Here is a 21,710-nt window from a genome sequence, read left to right as displayed (position 1 = left end):
TCCCCACGCCGGCATGAACGGCACCAACCACTCCGGCGTCAACGGTTCCTGATAATGGGGAATGCTCCCCTTCCTAGGGGGCTAGGTTGGTGCCGGAGTGGTCCCCGCAGCTCCAGCCCGCGTGGAATGGCCCGCGCGAGTTCGCACATGTGCGGCATGGCCAGCGTGATTCCGCGCATGCGTGGAACAGCTGGCGTATTTCCGCGCAAGCGCGCTACGGCCTGCATATTCCCGTGCATGCGTGGGGGGTTCCCTTCTCCGCGCCGGCACCAGGCAATATGGCGGAGCCCCACAGGGGCCAGGCACGGAGTAAAGTAGGCCGCCACAGAACTAACCCGCCGATCGGTAGGCCCCGATCGCGGGCCAGGCCACCGCGGGCCCCCCCCCCCCCCCCCCCCCCCCCCCCGGGGTCGGATCTTCCCGGCCCCCCCTCCCTCCAGGATGGACCCCACACGCTCACCTTCCAGGTCCCGCCGTGTGGGAGGTGAGTAATCCACGCCGGCGGGACTCGGCCAAACTCGCCAGCCACTCGGCCCATCGGGGCCCGGAGAACCGCGGGGGGGGGGCTGCTGTCAACGGCTCTCGACCAGCGTGGCGGTGATCCGGCCGGCGCCGGAGAATGGGGACGCTGGCGTCGGGGCAGCGGGGGGCGATTCTCGCTTCCCCCCGGCGATTCTCCGACCCGGGGCCGGGTCGCAGAATCCCGGACATTATGTCTAATTCCGGGTGCCGGGTTTTGGGAAGGATGTGAAGGCGTTAGGCAGGGTGCAGAAAAGATTCATGGAAATGGTTCCAGGGATGAAGAACTTCCATTCCGTGGATAGATTGGAGAAATTGGGCCTGTTTTCCTTTGAAAGGTGAAGAGGAGATTTGAGAGAGATGTTCAAAGTCATGAGGGGGTCTGGACAGAGTCGAGAGGGTGAAACCTGTTCCCATTGGTGGAAGGATCTAGAAGCAGGAGACACAGATCGAAGGTGATTGGTGAAAGAAGCATTGGAGATGAGGTAAAACTATTTCACCAGCGAGTGGGTAGGTCTGGGGTGTACGGCCTGAGAGTGTGGCGGAGGCAGGTTCACACAGCGAGTGGGTAGGGTCTGGGATGTGCGGCCTGAGAGTGCGGCGGAGGCAGGTTCACACAGCGAGTGGGTAGGGTCTGGGATGCACTGTCTGAGAGTGTGGTGGAGGCAGGTTCACACAGCGAGTGGGTAGGGTCTGGGATGCACTGTCTGAGAGTGTGGTGGAGACAGATTCACACAGCGAGTGGTTAGGATCTGGGATGTACTATCTGAGAGTGTGGCGGAGGCAGGTTCACACAGCGAGTGGGTAGGGTCTGGGATGCACTGTCTGAGAGTGTGGTGGAGGCAGGTTCACACAGCGAGTGGTTAGGGTCTGGGATGCACTGTCTGAGAGTGTGGTGGAGGCAGGTTCACACAGCGAGTGGGTAGGGTCTGGGATGTGCAGCCTGAGAGTGCGGTGGAGGCAGGTTCACACAGCGAGTGGGTAGGGTCTGGGATGCACTGTCTGAGAGTGCGGTGGAGGCAGGTTCACACAGCGAGTGGGTCGGATCTGGGATGTGCGGCCTGAGAGTGTGGCGGAGGCAGGTTCACACAGCGAGTGGGTAGGGTCTGGGATGCACTGTCTGAGAGTGCGGTGGAGGTAGGGTCACACAGCGAGTGGGTAGGGTCTGGGATGTGCAGCCTGAGAGTGTGGTGGAGGCAGAGTCACACAGCGAGTGGGTAGGATCTGGGACGCACTGTCTGTGAGTGTGGCGGAGGCAGAGTCACACAGCGAGTGGGTAGGGTCTGGGATGTGCAGCCTGAGAGTGTGGCGGAGGCAGAGTCACACAGCGAGTGGTTAGGGTCTGGGATGTGCGGCCTGAGAGTGTGGTGGAGGTAGGGTCACACAGCGAGTGGGTAGGGTCTGGGATGCACTGTCTGAGAGTGCGGTGGAGGCAGGTTCACACAGCGAGTGGGTAGGGTCTGGGATGCACTGTCTGAGAGTGTGGTGGAGGCAGGTTCACACAGCGAGTGGTTAGGATCTGGGATGCACTGTCTGAGAGTGCGGTGGAGGTAGGGTCACACAGCGAGTGGGTAGGGTCTGGGATGCACTGTCTGAGAGTGTGGTGGAGGCAGGTTCACACAGCGAGTGGGTAGGATCTGGGATGCACTGTCTGAGAGTGCGGTGGAGGTAGGGTCACACAGCGAGTGGGTAGGGTCTGGGATGCACTGTCTGAGAGTGCGGTGGAGGTAGGGTCACACAGCGAGTGGGTAGGGTCTGGGATGTGCAGCCTGAGAGTGTGGTGGAGGCAGAGTCACACAGCGAGTGGGTAGGATCTGGGACGCACTGTCTGTGAGTGTGGCGGAGGCAGAGTCACACAGCGAGTGGGTAGGGTCTGGGATGTGTGGCCTGAGAGTGTGGCGGAGGCAGAGTCACACAGCGAGTGGGTAGGGTCTGGGATGTGTGGCCTGAGAGTGTGGCGGAGGCAGAGTCACACAGCGAGTGGTTAGGGTCTGGGATGTGCGGCCTGAGAGTGTGGCGGAGACAGAGTCACACAGCGAGTGGGTAGGGTCTGGGATGCACTGTCTGAGAGTGTGGCGGAGGCAGAGTCACACAGCGAGTGGGTAGGGTCTGGGATGTGCGGCCTGAGAGTGTGGTGGAGGCAGAGTCACACAGCGAGTGGGTAGGGTCTGGGATGTGCGGCCTGAGAGTGTGGTGGAGGTAGGGTCACACAGCGAGTGGTTAGGGTCTGGGATGTGCGGCCTGAGAGTGTGGTGGAGGTAGGGTCACACAGCGAGTGGGTAGGGTCTGGGATGCACTGTCTGAGAGTGTGGCGGAGGCAGAGTCACACAGCGAGTGGTTAGGGTCTGGGATGCACTGTCTGTGAGTGTGGCGGAGGCAGAGTCACACAGCGAGTGGGTAGGGTCTGGGATGTGCGGCCTGAGAGTGTGGCGGAGGTAGGGTCAATCGAAGCTTTCAAGGAGGAATTAGCTTATGAGAACAACGAATATGCAGGGCCACCAGGGAGGATAAATTGCTCTTTCAGCAAGCCAATACAGATATGATGGGCCGAATGGCCCCCTGTGTTCTAATCATTCTCTGAATCCAACATTGAGGGAGTGCTCCACTGTCAGACATCTGTGCTTCGGTTGATTTATTAAGCAGTGGTCTGTTCTCTCTGACGGAACGGAACGATCCACTGTGGGGTATTCAGAATAAGAACGATGGTGTTCTTCCCTGATGTCCTCATATTCACCCTTCCGACAACAGCACCAAAAAGAACAGATTATCTGGTTATACTGGCTTTCATTTTTCCTACATTAACAACAACACCTCATCATCTGGAAAGCACTTTGCACATTTAGGTCCTTGGGTTGAACAAGAATCTGTACGAATACAAGTTCTTCCTCTGGAAATAGAAAGGCTGCAATAAAGTTAAAATGAAATACTGAGGATGCCGGACGTTTATATTTAAAAAAACAGAAAATGTTCAGCAGGTCAGGCAGCATCTGTGGAGGTAAATAAAGAGTTAATACTTAAGGGCAGAATTTATTTTGTGAGGGAAAGTCTTGTCTTGCCTGAGAGTCACTTGCCTGGATTAGTGCAGCTCCAACAACACTCGGGAAACTCGACACCATCCAGGACAAAGAAGCCCCAGCTTAATATGCACCCCATCCACCACCTTAAACATTCACTCCCTCCACCATCGACACACAATGGCAGCCGTGTGTACCATCTCTAAGATGTAGGAGCTCATCAAGGTTCCTTCGACAGCACCTTACAAACCCACGACCTCTACCATCTAGAAGGACAAGAGCAGCAGATACCTGGGAACCCCACCACCTGGAGGTTCCCCTCCAAGTCACTCACCATCCTGACTGGGAAATATATCGGCCGTTCCTTCACTGTCGCCGGGTCAAAATCCTGGAACTCCCTCCCTCACAGCACAGTGGGTGTACCTACACCACATGGACTGCAGCGGCTCAAGATGGCGGCTCACCACCAGGTCTACATGATGAGGGGCATAGACAGAGTGGATAGTCAGAGGCTTTTCCCCGGGGTAGAGGGGTCAATTACTAGGGGGCATAGGTTTAAGGTGAGAGGGGCAAGGTTTAGAGTAGATGTACGAGGCAAGTTTTTTACGCAGAGGGTAGTGGGTGCCTGGAACTCGCTACCGGAGGAGGTGGTGGAAGCAGGGGCGATAGGGACATTTAAGGGGCATCTTGACCAAATACATGAATAGGATGGGAATAGAGGGATACGGACCCAGGAAGTGTAGAAGATTGTAGTTTAGTCGGGCAGCATGGTCGGCACGGGCTTGGAGGGCCGAAGGGCCTGTTCCTGTGCTGTACATTTCTTTGTTCTTTGTTCTCAAGGGGAAATTGCCACCATAACAACACTATGATTCAGAGTCCAGTTGGGGGAGGCAGTGGCTCTGTGGTATTGTTGCTCGATCTGTATTCCAGAGACCTGGGGATCTGGGTTCGAATCCCACCATGGCAAATGGGTGGGATTTGAACTCCAGACCAATTTGGAATAAATCTGGAAGTGAAATGATGAAACCATTGTGGTAAAAGCCCACCTGGTTCACTCACATCCCTTTGGTGCAGGAAATGTACCATCCTCACCTGGTCTGGCCTCCATAAGGGCAGCACAGTGGCACAGTGGATAGCACTGTTGCCTCACAGCACCAGGGACCATGGTGCAACTTTGGTTTTGGGTGGAGTTTGCACATTCTCCCGTGTGTGTGTGGGTTTCCTCCGGGTGCTCCGGTTTCCTCCCACAGTCCAAAGATGTGCAGGTTAGGTGGATTAGCCATGTTAAATTGTCCCTTAGTGTCCAAAAAGGTTAGGTGGATTGGCCGTGTTAAATTGTCCCTCAGTGTCCAAAGATGTGCAGGTTAGGTGGATTGGCCATGTTGAATTGTCCCTTAGTGTCCAAAGATGTACAGGTTAGGTGGATTGGCCGTGTTAAATTGTCCTTTAGTGTCCAAAGATGTGCAGGTTAGGTGGATTGGCCATGATAAATTGCCCCTTAGTGTCCAAAGATGTGCAGGTTAGGTGGATTGGCCATGATTAATTGTCCCTTAGTGTCCAAAGATGTACAGGTTAGGTGGATTGGCCGTGTTAAATTGTCCCTTAGTGTCCAAAGATGTACAGGTTAGGTGGATTGGCAATGCTAAATTGTCCCTTAGTGTCCAAAGATGTGCAGGTTAGGTGGATTGGCCATGTTGAATTGTCCCTTAGTGTCCAAAGATGTGCAGGTTAGGTGGATTGGCCATGTTAAATTGTCCTTTAGTGTCCAAATATGTGCAGGTTAGGTGGATTGGCCATGTTAAATTGTCCCTCAGTGTCCAAAGATGTGCAGGTTAGGTGGATTGGCCGTGCTAAATTGTCCCTTAGTGTCCAAAGATGTGCAGGTTAGGTGGATTGGCCATGTTAAATTGTCCCTCAGTGTCCAAAGATGTACAGGTTAGGTGGATTGGCCATGCTAAATTGTCCCTTAGTGTCCAAAGATGTGCAGGTTAGGTGGATTGGCCATGATAAATTGTCCCTTAGTGTCCAAAGATGTGCAGGTTAGGTGGATTGGCCATGTTAAATTGTCCCTCAGTGTCCAAAGATGTGCAGGTTAGGTGGATTGGCCATGATCAATTGTCCCTTAGTGTGCAAAGATGTGCAGGTTAGGTGGATTGGCCATGTTTAATTGTCCCTTAGTGTCCAAAGACGTGCAGGTTAGGTGGATTAGCCATGATCAATACATGGTTATGGGGATAGGGCAGAGGCGGGGCGGGGGGCGGGTAGCCTCGGTAAAAGTGCTCTTTTGGAGGGCCAAAGCAGACTCGATGGGCCGAATGGCCTTTTTCTGCACTGTAGGGATTCAACGTGACTCACAGTAACAAGGACAAATGAGCAACAAGCGGTAGCTTTGTCGGGAACACCCATATCCTCTGATTGAATAAAGAAGAAAAAGCGTGACTGCTTCAGAATTGGAGAGAGGTGGAGACGCCCATCATCTCATGAATGAATGTTTTTAAAAACAAAAGTAATCGACCTGAACTCTCTTACACTTGCTTGCGTATATCCAGCCTTGTGTGTGTTTTCTCTCTTTGAACAAAGGCAACCCCCACCCTAAAGTGATGTTTGCATTTCTTTCTGCCACGGCAGATAACACATGGGGGTCTAAATATAGTTGCTTTAAGTGCAGGTGGCATCGCGGGACATCCTCTTTCCCACAGATTCCAGCAGCTCACCTTGCCACTATATTTAGCCACCTCCTGTGCGTCAATGGAGCTCCGCGCACGTCAGCCATTGGCTCCATTCCCAGTCGGGGTGCCGCCCACAGGCTGGGCGGCTGACCAATAGGAGCAGGTCCGCCCTCCCCAGACGTAATGGATAGTTCATTACAAGTGACATTGACAAGAGAGATTCCCAGAAGCTGGAGGCTGTCAGTCAGTGAGGGAGGTTGCAAACAAAAAATAAAACTCGCTGGAAATCCACGGCAGCTCTTGCAGGTGGCTTCAAACCTGATGCTAACCGCTGCATTACTGTACAACCGAAGTCATCCACTGGGATTTTTATTTTTTTTGGGGGGGTGGGAAGGTTTTAAAACAAACTATTTCTATGCATCACTTTGATCTGGATTCTTAAAAAAACCCAAAAGATATAAGTGCACATAAATTACAATCAGGTATGTATTGCAAATATAACTTGCTTTCTGATTGATTTTTTGTTTTTCAAAAATATATTATGAATTTACATCTGGAGGGACATCAATCTGTTTTTACTTTGAGTACCAGGAACAAAGCAATGTTTAAAGATGTGTGCTTTCCACTTATTTTAATCTTGTTTTGTGTTTCTTGCTGTTTACAACTGTTTCAAAGTAAAAAAAAATGACAAGTCGAACTCGCAGCCTGTTGTATTCTTGGCATGTTTTGAGTGTTATTGCACAAGAGGTTTTCATTTGCTCCTGTGTTTGTAGATGCATGCGTTTTGTGTATAGACTTGTCAGATGTCATTCGAAGAAAGCAGGCTTGCTTCAGATGTGGGGAGAACTCCTCTTGTGTTTGGGCTCGGAAGGTTGTGCAGGACTCGCCCCCTCAGCCGGCGGGGAGTGTGGGATTTTGCAATATTAATGACCCGGACAAGAGAGAGGGACAGCAGCTCCGAATTGATAGTTGCTAGGAGTAGCAAAGCTCTCAAGTTCTGCATGTCAGTTGCATTCGAATGTTGGGGCATTGGCGGGTCTATTGCCCCTGTGCCTACTCCCCTGGGTAGGAACAACTGTTCGTTTTTATGCTCTTAAAAGTTGTGGAAATGCATTGCTGCAATGGCAGGATTTTTATTCCTCACGACTTTCAAAGGCATTGAAATCTTCAGTGAGGTGGTTTCTGGAACAGCTGTGGGACAGGTCAGAGATCATTGAGATGTGCCGGAGGTGAATCAGTGGTCTTATTTTTAGACAGGCTCTTTGGTAAAAGGATTTCTTCCTTTCCTGCTTTCTCCTGAAGGCAGTGACACAGGCTGTGTTGGCTGTTCCTTGGGGGACTGGTTGATCTCCTGTCTGCCTCACCCAAGTGGCTATTTGCGAGCCCGAGGCGGTGGGCGTCGATGGGCATTCAGGCAGAAGTGGCATCGTGCCAATAGCCAATTCTGCCCTTGCTTGGCGCCCACCCATGCAGGGAGCGACAGCAGTGGGAACCAAGGTGACCAAACTGCCCCTTATTTTCAGGGACAATCCCTTGTTTTGACAGTTTGCCCCTGAAGGAGATGCTGTCCTGCCCCATATTTCTGGGGCAGCCTGTGGGAGACCGACCCAGGGCGAGTTTGACTGATTCGAGTGGGACTGCAAGTGAGTGAATGAGCCAACGGAGAGATTGAGTTACAATATTATCTTCAATTGATTTTAATCCCTGCACCCCACCCGACTAATATTGTCTCAAGCCCTGTCCTTCCTCAGCCCCCTCTCATGTTGAATGCCCTCCTCCAACACCCACCCGACCCAACGGCCCCCCCGGTTGGAGTGTCCCTTAGTTTATTTCATGAGGATTTGTTACTCTGGTGGAATTGCTGGCTGCTCTCTGCCCTTCCCTCAGGACAGTTGAGACCAATTCTGACATTCAACTCCATCCAGCTAAGAATCCATGCAGACTAAGGATCTAACCCAGCCTGTTGAGCTTAACAGTTAGTGAACACTGTGCCATCAAAACCACCTTGAACAACATCTCCAATTCTGGTATGGAAAAGAGAGGGAGAACAATGTAATAATTGTATTCGCAATCAACTGGCGAATAGAATTCTACACCAGTTGAAACAATGGAAGGTAACCAGGAGTACTGTTGTTTAGGATTGTGAATGTGATAGTGCCAGAATGTTGTTCTTCCAACCCATATAACTGATTAAAAGTTTCAAAAACAAAAGGACATGTCCGTCTACCTAACTGATTTCTAAAACATGTTTCGAAATACAAAAATTAATCAGGCAACTAAATTTGAGTGGAAATAGCTGAGGTTAAATCCAGGGTATGTGATTTGCAGAATGCCTGGGGAAAAGGCTTTACGAACATACGAATTGGGGGCAGGAGGCCATTCGGCCCCTCAAGTCTGTTTTGCCAATCAATAAGATCGTGGCTGATCTGAGTGTAACCTCAACCCCGCCTCAACCCCCCCCAATAATCTTTAACCCCCTCTTGTTTATCAAGAATCTATCTAGCTCAGCCGTAAAAATATTCAAAGAGTCTGCTCCCACTGCCTTCTGAGGAAGAGAGTTCCAGAGAAAATAATTCTCCTCATCTCATCTCATCTATAGCGCTGACATTTATTTTTAAACGACAGAAAATGCTGGATTAGCTAAGCAGGTCTGGCAGCATCTGTGGAGAGAGAGACAGGTTAAAAAAAATTTAGAGTACCCAATTATTTTTTTCCGATGAAGGGGCAATTCAGCGCGGCCAATCCACCTACCCTGCACATCTTTGGGTTGTGGGGATGAGACTCCACACGGACAGTGACCCGGGGCCGGGATCGAACCTGCGTTCTCAGCGCCGTGAGGCAGCAGTGCTAACCACTGCACCACCGTGCCACCCCATAGAGAGAAACAGAGTTAAAGAAAATGTTAACTCGGTTTCTCTCTCCGCAGAGGCTGCCAGACTGGCTGAATTTATCCAGCATTCCCTGTTTTTATTTCAGATTTCCAGCATCTGCAGTATTTTGCTTTTATTTATTTTTAAAAGGTTTTATTGACGACAAAATAAGGACTTGATTTAAAAGTGCTGAGTCGTTGAAAATATGCCATTCGCAAAATGCATTGGCTCAGGATTTGCTGCCATGACGACACTGGGTTTCAATGCACTCAGTCTTTCTTACTATGTGGAAAGTGGGCATGCAGCAAGGCAAGGGAGGGATTGCCCGTAAGTTAGGAATTACTGGAAGTTGCTGTCGTTGACGGCTCGCCCATTTGTACCGCTGAATCTTTTTCGAGCTGCAGGGTGAGGGAGAACGTTTAACTCCGATGGTGCAATGCCCACGCTCTCCAGCCAGCTATGGGCCATTTGGTCGGTTTTTATTTATTGTTGATGTGATTTTCTTTTGCTACCACCACAGTCCCTCCCTAACCAACAACAAACTCTGCCGCTGTGTTACAACATGCACCATTGTGGGGGGTGCAGGATGGCTCACCTTGTCCCAGGAACCATACTGCTGGGCTGATGGGCCATCTGGCCCGGGGAAAGGCATGGAAGCGGGACTGCAGGCGCAAACCTGCACACACCCCTGGCATGTTGCCACATTTGACTGGCGTTCCCTGGTGTCATTTGCAACAATTGCAAAGGACTTTTCCTGCTTTCTTGGGCCATTGGGCTCAATATATTACACTGAACATAGAACATAGAACATAGAACAATACAGCGCAGTACAGGCCCTTCGGCCCACGATGTTGCACCGAAACAAAAGCCATCTAACCTACACTATGCCATTATCATCCATATGTTTATCCAATAAACTTTTAAATGCCCTCAATGTTGGCGAGTTCACTACTGTAGCAGGTAGGGCATTCCACGGCCTCACTACTCTTTGCGTAAAGAACCTACCTCTGACCTCCGTCCTATATCTATTACCCCTCAGTTTAAGGCTATGTCCCCTCGTGCCAGCCATTTCCATCCGCGGGAGAAGGCTCCCACTGTCCACCCTATCTAACCCCCTGATCATTTTGTATGCCTCTGTTAAGTCTCCTCTTAACCTTCTTCTCTCCAACGAAAACAACATCAAGTCCATCAGCCTTTCCTCATAAGATTTTCCCTCCATACCAGGCAACATCCTGGTAAATCTCCTCTGCACCCGCTCCAAAGCCTCCACGTCCTTCCGATAATGCGGTGACCAGAACTGTACGCAATACTCCAAATGCGGCCGCACCAGAGTTTTGTACAGCTGCAACATGACCTCCCGACTCCGAAACTCAATCCCTCTACCAATAAAGGCCAACACTCCATAGGCCTTCTTCACAACCCTATCAACCTGGGTGGCAACTTTCAGGGATCTATGTACATGGACACCTAGATCCCTCTGCTCATCCACACTTCCAAGAACTTTACCATTAGCCAAATATTCCGCATTCCTGTTATTCCTTCCAAAGTGAATCACCTCACACTTCTCTACATTAAACTCCATTTGCCACCTCTCAGCCCAGCTCTGCAGCTTATCTATATCCCTCTGTAACCTGCTACATCCTTCCACACTGTTGACAACACCACCGACTTTAGTGTCGTCTGCAAATTTACTCACCCACCCTTCTGCGCCTTCCTCTAGGTCATTGATAAAAATGAGAAACAGCAACGGCCCCAGAACAGATCCTTGTGGTACTCCACTTGTGACTGAACTCCATTCTGAACATTTCCCATCAACCACCACCCTCTGTCTTCTTTCAGCTAGCCAATTTCTGATCCACATCTCTAAATCACCCTCAATCCCCAGCCTCCGTATTTTCTGCAATAGCCTACCATGGGGAACCTTATCAAACGCAATATTGGGTATTGCCAAAGAGGGACAAAGGGGTGAGGACTTAAAATAGCATCAATGCTGATCTTGGGAACCTGAAATGAAACTCGAGAATGTTGGAAGTGCACACCAGGACTCTGGGCACCTGAATACGAATACTTTGCAAAAGACCCTGTGTCAGATTTAATCAGAATCTCCACCCATCTCCGATTGATGAACACCTCAGAGAAACATAAGAAAAGTGGGATTGAGGGTTGGGTAGGGGGAGCAAGAGAAAGGTGCAAAGTGGGCTGGTGAGAATGATTGATGTGGATGGAACTATGAGAGAGCAAAGTATGAATTTCAAAGCGGACAAAATTCACTTACGGGATGTGGGCGTCGCTGGCTCGACCAGCATTTGTTGCCCATCCCTAATTGCCCCTTGAGAAGGTGGTGGTGAGCTGCCTTCTTGAGCTGCTGCAGTCCATGTGGTGTAGGTACACCCACTGTGCTGTTAGGGAGGGAGTTCCAGAATTTTGAACCAGCGACAGTGAAGAAGTGGCCGATATATTCCCAAGTCAGGAAACAAAAATCTCTACAACTGTCATGGTGTGTACTGAAAATATAAATGGATCCCAATGAGGAGGATTCTTATTGAAGCATACGGTGTGATAGTGTTGTATCCCTAGGTTTAAAAGAATTGCCCCGTCCCCACTCACCCACTGCAGCCCCTTGCCAACCTTGATACTAAATGTGTGGTGGAGAATGTCAAGTTCGGCGAATAGGCTTGTGAGACATTCCCCAACCTGTGTGCTGGTGAAAGGGCAATGTGAGATTGGTCATGAATTGTTTGGAGCGATTGAAAACATTGCACATTTGAAATGCAGTGAGGGTGGCATTGGATATGGGCGGGGCCGGGAGGGAAGTCACTGCTTTGTGACATGGCCGATATTTAGCTGTATCAAAGTAAGTGACAATGGGCAGGCACATAATGGGCGGTCTCCATGATACTGCCTGTTTTGCGACTTCCATCCGTGTGTCCCATGAGTGTCCCATTATACTCCGCCCCCCCTCCCTGCCCCCCGCCACCCCTGCTCATGTGGGGTCAGATCAGGAGCACTGGGAAACTCTGAAGAATCTTTCCATTGGAGCACATTTCTTTCTCTGGTTAACGCACCGTAATGCTTTCTTGCAGAAGCAGCAGGTTTTTCATTGAATGAAATGAAACACAAACTTGGATTTAGCAAGCTTTTTCTGAGGTGAGGGGTGTATCCAGAGGAGTAAACAATGAGAGACGCCCTGGCTGTCGTCCGGCCGGGAAAGAAGTATCGGTGTCAGGATTCCTCTTAACATGACAGCGGCTATTAGCTCATGTCAATGAACATCCTTCATTCACGAGGTAGATGGAACGACGCAGGGAGCGATTGATTTTAATTGCTCCATGCCTTCAACTGTTCAGGCCCTGAAGGTCTGTGGGCTGGATTCTCCGTTTCTGCGGCTAAGTGCTGATGGCGGCGTGGGAACTGTGGCGTTCTACGACGCCACAATCGGCGGCGAACCTTCACCGATTCTGGGACTGGTGAGGAGCTAGCAGCGGCACCAAGGAAAACTCCCGGCTTCCGCCCCCAAAACGGCCAGAGAATGGCCGGGTCCATGGTCGCGCATTCGCACGGCGACGACCTGCAGCGGTCACGCTGTACAATACAGCCCAAAAGGACCACCCCCTGGCCAGCCCCACCAGTTCCCCAAGCCCTCGCGGAAGCGCCCCCCCAGCCAGCAGCACGGCTCCCGGCCAACTGTGGCGGCCTGGACACAATCCGCAGCCGTCACACCGGATTCCCGACCGCTGAGAGCACAAGTGAACCTCGCCACCTGGAACTCGGCCCATCGGAGGCGGTGAATCGCGGAGGCCTCCGGAGAATAAACGCCATGTGGCGAGCGACACATTTACGCCATTTTTGGGGTGCCGGAGGGATCCCAATTTGGCGTCAAACAGGCACCTACCGCGATTTTGTCATTGGAGGCAATTTTCCGTCCAATTGCGTTTCGCGATCTCAGTGTCGGCCGACGGTGAATCCCGCCTTGTGTCTTTCCTCCTTTTAAAACACTCCTCAAACCTACTTTTGGACCAAGCTTTTGATCCCGTGCCCCAATATCTCTTCTTGTAATAATAATCTTTATTGTCACAAGTAGGCTTACATTAACACTGCAATGAAGTTACTGTGAAAATCCCCTCGTCGCCTATTATTGCATATTACAGAGGAGGAGGTGCTAGAAGTCTTAAAGCGCATCAAGGTAGATAAATCCCCGGGACCTGATGAAATGTATCCCAGGATGTTGTGGGAGGCTAGGGAGGAAATTGCGGGTCCCCTAACAGAGATATTTGAATCATCGGCAGCCACAGTGGTGCCTGAAGATTGGAGAGTGGCGAATGTTGTGCCTTTGTTTAAGAAGGGCAGCAGGGAAAAGCCTGGGAACTACAGACCGGTGAGCCTAACGTCTGTAGTAGGTAAGTTGCTAGAAGGTATTCTGAGAGACAGGATCTACAAGCATTTAGAGAGACAAGGACTGATTCGGGGCAGTCAGCATGGCTTTGTGCGTGGAAAATCATGTCTCACAAATTTGATTGAGTTTTTTGAGGGGGTGACCAAGAAGGTAGATGAGGGCAGTGCAGTAGACGTTGTCTACACGGACTTTAGCAAAGCCTTTGACAAGGTACCGCATGGTAGGTTGTTGCAGAAGGTTAAAGCTCACGCGATCCAGGGTGAGGTTGCCAATTGGATTCAAAATTGGTTGGACGACAGAAGACAGAGGGTGGTTGTAGAGGGTTGTTTTTCAAACTGGAGGCCTGTGACCAGTGGTGTGCCTCCGGGATCGGGTCCACTGTTATTTGTGATTTATATTAATGATTTGGATGAGAATTTAGGAGGCATGGTTAGTAAGTTTGCAGATGCCACCAAGATTGGTGGCACAGTGGATAGTGAAGAAGGTTATCTAGGATTGCAACGGGATCTTGATCAATTAGGCCAGTGGGCCGACGAATGGCAGATGGAGTTTAATTTAGATAAATGTGAGGTGATGCATTTTGGCAGATCGAATCAGGCCAGGACCTACTCAGTTAATGGTATGGCGTTGGGGAGAGTTATAGAACAAAAAGATCTAGGAGTACAGGTTCATAGCTCCTTGAAGGTGGAGTCGCAGGTGGACAGGGTGGTGAAGAAGGCATTCGGCATGCTTGGTTTCATTGGTCAGAACATTGAATACAGGAGTTGGGACGTCTTGTTGAAGTTGTACAAGACATTGGTACGGCCACACTTGGAATACTGTGTGCAGTTCTGGTCACCCTATTATAGAAAGGATATTATTAAACTAGAAAGAGTGCAGAAAAGATTTACTAGGATGTTGCCGGGACTTGATGGTTTGAGTTATAAGGAGAGGCTGGATAGACTGGGACTTTTTTCCCTGGAGCGTAGGAGGCTTAGGGGTGATCTTATAGAGGTCTATAAAATAATGAGGGGCATAGATAAGGTAGATAGTCAACATCTTTTCCCAAAGGTAGGGGAGTCTAAAACTAGAGGGCATAGGTTTAAGGTGAGAGGGGAGAGATTCAGAAGGGCCCGGAGGGGCAATTTCTTCACTCAGAGGGTAGTGAGTGTCTGGAATGGGCTGCCAGAGGTAGTAGTAGAGGCGGGTACAATTGTGTCTTTTAAAAAGCATTTAGATAGTTACATGGGTAAGATGGGTATAGAGGGTTATGGGCCAAGTGCGGGCAACTGGGACTAGCTTAATGGTAAAAACTGGGCGGCATGGACTGGTTGGGCCGAAGGGCCTGTTTCCATGCTGTAAACTTCTATGATTCTATGATTCTATTCCGGCGCCTGTTCGGGTCACAGAGGGAGGATTCAGAATGTCCAATTCACCTAACAGCACGTCTTTCGGGACTTGTGGGAGGAAACCGGAGCACCCGGAGGAAACCCACGCAGACAACGTGCAGACTCCACACAGACAGTGACCCAGCGGGGAATCAAACCTGGGACCCTGGCGCTGTGAAGCAACAGTGCTCACCACTATGCTACCATCCAATTTTATTTGATAATGCTCCTGTGAAGGCGTATTTGGTGCTCCACTGTATGAAAGGTGCTATATAGAATCATAGAAAGGAATCTCTACAGTGCAGAAGGACGCCTTGTGGCCCATTGAGTCTGCACCGACTGTCCAAAAGAGCACCCTACCTAGGCCCAATCCTCCACCCTATCCCCGTAACCCTGCATATGTATGCAGCTTGTTGTTGTTGAAGTCGCTGTAACCTTTATAGGCAAACTGCTGGGTGAGGTTTGTGCCTTTTTTAAAAAGAAATGTTGGCTTCACTTTGAATTTATCATTTGGAAGCCATTTTGACTGAAACAGTGTTATGTCGTTGGATGCAATATTGTGCCAGTACTCCAAATTGCTCTCATGCAAGAACAAAGTACTGCAGATTCTGGGAATCTGTCACAAAAACAGAAAATGCTGGAAATGTTCAGGAGGGCTGTGCGACTCTGGAATTCTCTGCCTCAGAAGGCGGTGGAGGCGGGGTCACTGAATATTTTTAAGGCGGAAGTAGAGAGATTCTTGTTCAATGAGGGAATCGATGTTAATCGGAGGGTAGGTGGAAACGTAGAACTTGAAATGCAAGCAGTTCAACGACGATCTCATCGAATGGCGGAGAGGGGCTGAATGGCCTACTTCTCTGCTCCTATATCAAATGTAAGTCGGGGAGCTTGTGTGAAGTGAATTGGAGTCAACCTTTCAGGTCGATGCTGAGTTCCAGTGCAAGGTCATTGACCCCAAACGTTAACCTTGCTTCGCTCCCCTCAGATGCTGACAGGCCTATCTGAGGATTTACTTCAAATCGCCCTGCTGACATTCCTTCATCGTAGTCGGTCTTTCATTTTGGTTTTATGAAGCACTTCACCCTGAATATAGTGCAGTGGGATTTACTGCCCAAAAAATTGGAGTAGGACGGTCCTCGTTTCGATCCCCATTTTTAGTTGACCCAGGCGTGGCCTGTTGATGTTCCTGGGTGTCAAAAGTGAGAAAGCATTCCACCGTTTAATAATATCACATGCGGATAGAACGGCGATACTCGTTTTTGACCTATTTCTGTACATGCTGGCAGTGGGTGTTGGTGTGTCATTGATAACACCCAGGTTGCTGTTGAGTCAACCTAACCACAGGGATCTCAATACCCCAGTTTAGAAATAAATTAATCTCCCTGTTCTAAATAACCAACGAGTCACTGGGTTGCATCAGGGTTATCAAGTGCAAAACAGACAAAAATATCTCCTTTCTCCAGGAGTGCAACTAATAAAACATGAAGCTGTAAAACAAAATGCAAAAAAACCCACTGGTTAGGCCACAGCGGGGGTGCTGCGTGCCGTACTGGTCATTATAAAAAGGATGTGATCGCACTGGAGAGGGTACCGAGGAGATTCACCAGGATGTTGCCTGGGATGGGAGGGTCTGAGCTATGAGGAGAGACTGGATAGGCTGGGGCTGTTTTCCTTGGCGCAGCGAAGGTTGAGAGGGGACCTGATAGAGGTGTCTAAGATTATGAGGGGCATAGATAGGAGGATTGGAAGGACCTTTATCCATTAGGACAGGGGTCAATAACTAGGGGGCATAAATTTAAGGTAGAGGTAGAAGAGGGGAGTTGAGGAGAAACGTTTCCACCTGGAGGCCGGTGGGAGTTTGGACCTCAACTCACTGCCTGAAAATGGGATTCAGAAACTCTCGTAACATTTATGAAGAATTCAGATATTCAAAAAAGGGCGGCACAGCAGCACAGTGGTTAGTGCCGCGTGTTCTTCGGCAGCGGAGACAGCGGCCAACGGGATTTACCGGCCACTCCGCCGCGTGTTCTCCGGCAGCGGAGACAGCGGCCAGCGGGATTTACCGGCCACCCCGCCGCGTGTTCTTCGGCAGTGGAGACAGCGGCCAGCGGGATTTACCGGCCACTCCTCCGCGTGTTCTTCGGCAGCGGAGACAGCGGCCAGCGGGATTTAGCGGCCATCCCGCCGCGTGTTCTTCGGCAGCGGAGACAGCGGCCAGCGAGATTTACCGGCCACTCCGCCGCGTGTTCTTCGGCAGTGGAGACAGCGGCCAGCGGGATTTACCGGCCATCCCGCCGCGTGTTCTTCGGCAGTGGAGGGAGCGGCCAGCGGGATTTACCGGCCACTCCGCCGCGTGTTCTTCGGCAGCGGAGACAGCGGCCAGCGGGATTTACCGGCCACCCCGCCGCGTGTTCTTCGGCAGTGGAGACAGAGGCCAGCGGGATTTACCGGCCACTCCGCCGCGTGTTCTTCGGCAGTGGAGGCAGCGGCCAGCGGGATTTACCGGCCACTCCGCCGCGTGTTCTTCGGCAGTGGAGACAGCGGCCAGCGGGATTTACCGGCCACTCCGCCGCGTGTTCTTCGGCAGCGGAGACAGCGGCCAGCGGGATTTACCGGCCACTCCGCCGCGTGTTCTCCGGCAGCGGAGACAGCGGCCAGCGGGATTTACCGGCCACTCCGCCGCGTGTTCTTCGGCAGCGGAGGCAGCGGCCAGCGGGATTTACCGGCCACCCCGCCGCGTGTTCTTCGGCAGTGGAGGCAGCGGCCAGCGGGATTTACCGGCCACTCCGCCGCGTGTTCTTCGGCAACGGAGACAGCGGCCAGCGGGATTTACCGGCCACTCCGCCGCGTGTTCTTCGGCAGCGGAGACAGCGGCCAGCGGGATTTACCGGCCACTCCGCAGCGTGTTCTTCGGCAGCGGAGACAGCGGCCAGCGGGATTTGCCGGCCACTCCGCCGCGTGTTCTTCGGCAGCGGAGACAGCGGCCAGCGGGATTTACCGGCCACCCCGCCGCGTGTTGTTTGGCAGCGGAGACAGCGGCCAGCGGGATTTACCGGCCACCCCGCCGCGTGTTGTTTGGCAGCGGAGACAGCGGCCAGCGGGATTTACCGGCCACTCCGCCGCGTGTTCTTCGGCAGCGGAGACAGCGGCCAGCGGCATTTACCGGCCACTCGGCCGCGTGTTCTTCGGCAGCGGAGACAGCGGCCAGCGGGATTTACCGGCCACTCCGCCGCGTGTTCTTCGGCAGTGGAGACAGCGGCCAGCGGGATTTACCGGCCACTCCGCCGCGTGTTCTTCGGCAGCGGAGACAGCGGCCAGCGGGATTTACCGGCCACTCCGCCGCGTGTTCTTCGGCAGTGGAGACAGCGGCCAGCGGCATTTACCGGCCACTCGGCCGCGTGTTCTTCGGCAGCGGAGACAGCGGCCAGCGGGATTTACCGGCCACTCCGCCGCGTGTTCTTCGGCAGCGGAGACAGCGGCCAGCGGCATTTACCGGCCACTCCGCCGCGTGTTCTTCGGCAGCGGAGACAGCGGCCAGCGGGATCTCCGACCACCCCGCCGCGTGTTCTTCGGCAGTGGAGACAGCGGCCAGCGGGATTTACCGGCCACCCCGCCGCGTGTTCTTCGGCAGTGGAGGCAGCGGCCAGCGGGATTTACCGGCCACTCCGCCGCGTGTTCTTCGGCAGCGGAGGCAGCGGCCAGCGGGATTTACCGGCCACCCCGCCGCGTGTTCTTCGGCAGCGGAGACAGCGGCCAGCGGGATTTACCGGCCACTCCGCCGCGTGTTCTTCGGCAGTGGAGGCAGCGGCCAGCGGGATTTACCGGCCACCCCGCCGCGTGTTCTTCGGCAGTGGAGACAGCGGCCAGCGGGATTTACCGGCCACTCCGCCGCGTGTTCTTCGGCAGCGGAGGGAGCGGCCAGCGGGATTTACCGGCCACTCCGCCGTGTGTTCTTCGGCAGCGGAGACAGCGGCCAGCGGGATTTACCGGCCACCCCGCCGCGTGTTCTTCAGCAGCGGAGACAGCGGCCAGCGGGATTTACCGGCCTCCCCGCCGCTTGTTCTTCGGCAGTGGAGACAGCGGCCAGCGGGATTTACCGGCCACTCCGCCGCGTGTTCTTCGGCAGTGGAGACAGCGGCCAGCGGGATTTACCGGCCACTCCGCCGCGTGTTCTTCGGCAGTGGAGACAGCGGCCAGCGGGATTTACCGGCCACTCCGCCGCGTGTTCTTCGGCAGCGGAGACAGCGGCCAGCGGGATTTACCGGCCACTCCGCCGCGTGTTCTTCAGCAGTGGAGGGAGCGGCCAGCGGGATTTACCGGCCACTCCGCCGCGTGTTCTTCGGCAGCGGAGACAGCGGCCAGCGGGATTTACCGGCCACTCCGCCGCGTGTTCTTCGGCAGCAGAGGGAGCGGCCAGCGGGATTTACCGGCCACTCCGCCGCGTGTTCTTCGGCAGCGGAGACAGCGGCCAGCGGGATTTACCGGCCACTCCGCCGCGTGTTCTTCGGCAGCGGAGACAGCGGCCAGCGGGATTTACCGGCCACTCCGCCGCGTGTTGTTTGGCAGCGGAGACAGCGGCCAGCGGGATTTACCGGCCACTCCGCCGCGTGTTGTTTGGCAGCGGAGACAGCGGCCAGCAGGATTTACCGGCCACTCCGCCGCGTGTTGTTTGGCAGCGGAGACAGCGGCCAGCGGGATTTACCGGCCACTCCGCCGCGTGTTCTTCGGCAGCGGAGACAGCGGCCAGCGGGATTTACCGGCCACCCCGCCGCGTGTTCTTCGGCAGCGGAGACAGCGGCCAGCGGGATTTACCGGCCACTCCGCCGCGTGTTCTTCGGCAGTGGAGACAGCGGCCAGCGGGATTTACCGGCCACTCCGCCGCGTGTTCTTCGGCAGTGGAGGCAGCGGCCAGCGGGATTTACCGGCCACTCCGCCGCGTGTTCTTCGGCAGCGGAGACAGCGGCCAGCGGGATTTACCGGCCACTCCGCCGCGTGTTCTTCGGCAGCGGAGACAGCGGCCAGCGGGATTTACCGGCCACTCCGCCGCGTGTTCTTCGGCAGCGGAGACAGCGGCCAGCGGGATTTACCGGCCACTCCGCCGCGTGTTCTTCGGCAGTGGAGACAGCGGCCAGCGGGATTTACCGGCCACTCCGCCGCGTGTTCTTCGGCAGCGGAGGCAGCGGCCAGCGGGATTTACCGGCCACTCCGCCGCGTGTTCTTCGGCAGCGGAGACAGCGGCCAGCGGGATTTACCGGCCACTCCGCCGCGTGTTCTTCGGCAGCGGAGACAGCGGCCAGCGGGATTTACCGGCCACTCCGCCGCGTGTTCTTCGGCAGTGGAGGCAGCGGCCAGCGGGATTTACCGGCCACCCCGCCGCGTGTTCATCGGCAGCGGAGACAGCGGCCAGCGGGATTTACCGGCCACTCCGCCGCGTGTTCTTCGGCAGCGGAGACAGCGGCCAGCGGGATTTACCGGCCACCCCGCCGCGTGTTCTTCGGCAGCGGAGACAGCGGCCAGCGGGATTTACCGGCCACTCCGCCGCGTGTTCTTCGGCAGCGGAGACAGCGGCCAGCGGGATTTACCGGCCTCCCCGCCGCGTGTTCTTCGGCAGTGGAGACAGCGGCCAGCGGGATTTACCGGCCACTCCGCCGCGTGTTCTTCGGCAGTGGAGACAGCGGCCAGCGGGATTTACCGGCCACTCCGCCGCGTGTTCTTCGGCAGTGGAGGGAGCGGCCAGCGGGATTTACCGGCCACTCCGCCGCGTGTTCTTCGGCAGTGGAGACAGCGGCCAGCGGGATTTACCGGCCACTCCGCCGCGTGTTCTTCGGCAGTGGAGGGAGCGGCCAGCGGGATTTACCGGCCACTCCGCCGCGTGTTCTTCGGCAGCGGAGGGAGCGGCCAGCGAGATTTACCGGCCACTCCGCCGCGTGTTCTTCGGCAGCGGAGACAGCGGCCAGCGGGATTTACCGGCCACTCCGCCGCGTGTTCTTCGGCAGTGGAGACAGCGGCCAGCGGGATTTACCGGCCACTCCGCCGCGTGTTCTTCGGCAGTGGAGGGAGCGGCCAGCGGGATTTACCGGCCACTCCGCCGCGTGTTCTTCGGCAGCGGAGACAGCGGCCAGCGGGATTTACCGGCCACCCCGCCGCGTGTTCTTCGGCAGTGGAGACAGCGGCCAGCGGGATTTACCGGCCACTCCGCCGCGTGTTCTTCGGCAACGGAGACAGCGGCCAGCGGGATTTACCGGCCACTCCGCCGCGTGTTCATCGGCAGCGGAGACAGTGGCCAGCGGGATTTACCGGCCACCACGCCGCGTGTTCTTCGGCAGCGGAGACAGCGGCCAGCGAGATTTACCGGCCACTCCGCCGCGTGTTCTTCGGCAGTGGAGGGAGCGGCCAGCGAGATTTACCGGCCACCCCGCCGCGTGTTCTTCGGCAGTGGAGACAGCGGCCAGCGGGATTTACCGGCCACTCCGCCGCGTGTTCTTCGGCAGCGGAGACAGCGGCCAGCGAGATTTACCGGCCACTCCGCCGCGTGTTCTTCGGCAGCGGAGACAGCGGCCAGCGGGATTTACCGGCCACCCCGCCGCGTGTTCTTCGGCAGTGGAGACAGCGGCCAGCGGGATTTACCGGCCACCCCGCCGCGTGTTCTTCGGCAGTGGAGACAGCGGCCAGCGGGATTTACCGGCCACTCCGCCGCGTGTTCTTCGGCAGCGGAGACAGCGGCCAGCGGGATTTACCGGCCACCCCGCCGCGTGTTCTTCGGCAGCGGAGACAGCGGCCAGCGGGATTTACCGGTCACCCCGCCGCGTGTTCTTCGGCAGCGGAGACAGCGGCCAGCGGGATTTACCGGCCACTCCGCCGCGTGTTCTTCGGCAGCG

At 54.3% G+C, this 21,710-nt stretch overlaps 1 protein-coding gene across 2 annotated transcripts in view; it reads left to right on the top strand.

The window, feature by feature from the left end:
• The first annotated feature begins 6,445 nt into the window (after positions 1 to 6,445).
• LOC140405407 (nuclear receptor subfamily 4 group A member 1-like) overlaps positions 6,446 to 21,710 on the top strand; it is a 170,309-nt gene continuing 155,044 nt past the window's right edge. For both annotated transcript variants that reach the window (XM_072493771.1, XM_072493772.1), the window contains exon 1: positions 6,446 to 6,684. The gene's annotated coding sequence lies outside the window, so the exon portion shown is untranslated. The remainder of the gene's footprint in view (positions 6,685 to 21,710) is intronic.

This window comes from Scyliorhinus torazame, chromosome X, assembly GCF_047496885.1.
Source record: "Scyliorhinus torazame isolate Kashiwa2021f chromosome X, sScyTor2.1, whole genome shotgun sequence".
Classification (NCBI taxonomy): Eukaryota; Metazoa; Chordata; class Chondrichthyes; order Carcharhiniformes; family Scyliorhinidae; genus Scyliorhinus; species Scyliorhinus torazame.
This window is presented reverse-complemented; position numbering and strand designations above follow the sequence as displayed.